The sequence below is a fragment of the Haliotis rufescens genome, unplaced genomic scaffold, assembly GCF_023055435.1.
Source record: "Haliotis rufescens isolate VD_foot unplaced genomic scaffold, xgHalRufe1.0.p SCAF_2, whole genome shotgun sequence".
NCBI lineage: Eukaryota > Metazoa > Mollusca > Gastropoda > Lepetellida > Haliotidae > Haliotis > Haliotis rufescens.
The window spans coordinates 27340615-27342471 of NW_025963890.1; positions in this window are offsets into that span (position 1 = coordinate 27340615).

The window sequence follows — 1857 nt, forward strand, 5'->3', positions numbered from 1 at the left end:
TTTCCGGAGCAGAACTCCGAAACTGTTAAAAATTTCTTCATCAAACTTTGCATTTATATCACTCAAGTGGTGAAGTTGTGCCTTTTGCTATTTAGGAATTTTATAAATTTTTATTGTTTACGTTTACATGGCAAAAGTTGGACTTAGGTTCTATAAGGGTGGTGTTCGTTTCCGGAACGTAACTCAATAACCGTTAAATACTTTCTTACAAAACTTTGCATGCCTACCAGGCACATACTGAACTGGTGCCTTGTGCTATTTAGGAATTTTAATTTATTTATTTTTTTACGTTTCCATGGCAACAAGTTGGATTTAGGTTCTATTGGGTAGAGTTCGTTTCCGGAGCATAACTCAAAACCCATTCAAAACTTTGCATTTATATCAGACTCATGCTGAACTGGTGCCTTTTGCTATTTAGGAATTTTAGACATTTTTATTTTTTACGTTTACATGGCAACAAGTTGGACTTAGGTTCTATAAGAGTGGTGTTCGTTTACGGAGCATAACTCAAAACCCATTCAAAACTTTGCATTTATATCAGACTCATGCTGAACTGGTGCCTTTTGCGATTTAGTAATTTTAGACATTTTTATTTTTTACGTTTACATGGCAACAAGTTGGACTTAGGTTCTATAAGAGTGGTGTTCGTTTCCGGAGCGTAACTCAAAAACTGTTAAATACTTTCTTACGAAACTTTGCATGCCTACCAGGCACATACTGAACTGGTGCCTTTTGCTATTTAGGTATTTTATATTTTTTTTTTTTTTAAGGTTCCATGGCAACAAGTTGGATTTTAGTTTCAATATAGGGTGGGTTCACTTATGGAGTATAACAAATAAAATGTTCAATATTTCCTTGCCAAACATTGCATGTCTATATAAAAAGCACATACTGAACTGGTGCCACTTAATATTAAGGAGTTTTAGAAATGTTTATTTTAGAATTTCCATTGCAGCCAAAATAATGTCTGTGACATGAATACACAATGTCATTTAGAAAGCGGTCAAATGTAACAAATGCTATATTTGGGATAACACTTTCTTAGTAAAGTACAGATTCTCGTACTTTTTGGGGGTAGAGTCCCGTCCGGGATTCGAACCCACACTTGCCAGAGTGAGGCACCTGTGCTGGCGTGCAAATTAGTGGTCAATCGGTGAACTGTGAGGTAACCATAATGAAAGGAACCAGATACAACACTCCTACTCCCCACCAACCATGGAGTGTCAACAAAGACGGTGTTGTAGTGGAAGCCGTCTTCAAACAGTAGGGCTTTATGCATGCTACAACTCAAGCAAAAAAGACACAATAGCTATTTTTTTCACAAAGGGTAAAAGTCAGGCTGGTTCCGCCCTAGACAGTTACCTGAAGTCAAATAGGCCAGTAATGGCAGATTGGACTGTGAGCCACTGCTTTCTGGCATTAGACTCTAAGCAAAATCATTGTAATTATATTGTTTTGAAATTTAAGTTGTCCATGCATGTCCAGCGGATTGATAGAATCGAGCCAATTCTACCACCTTTCTAGGTGAATTTAGGGTCACAGTGGTTGGGGTGGGGGGTGGGAGGGGACGTTGTTCCTACCCTCAACCACCAGAGTATCTTCCCCCACTGACACTCCCACGGCAAACGGTTTGTCCAATTAGTCGGCTTATACGACTAGCAATGCGGTGCTGGGTACACATTCTACCCTGGATCCTCAAGTGGAAATTTATTGTGAACCTCCAATAGGTGTGGAGTGCCCCGTACCTTCTCAAATGTCTCTTTTTGTTTTGTGGGAATCGGCTTGAACAGTCTATTTCTGTGATTTGATGTTGGTAGCAGAAAATATGAACAAATATAAAGCCGCTGTACGCATGTA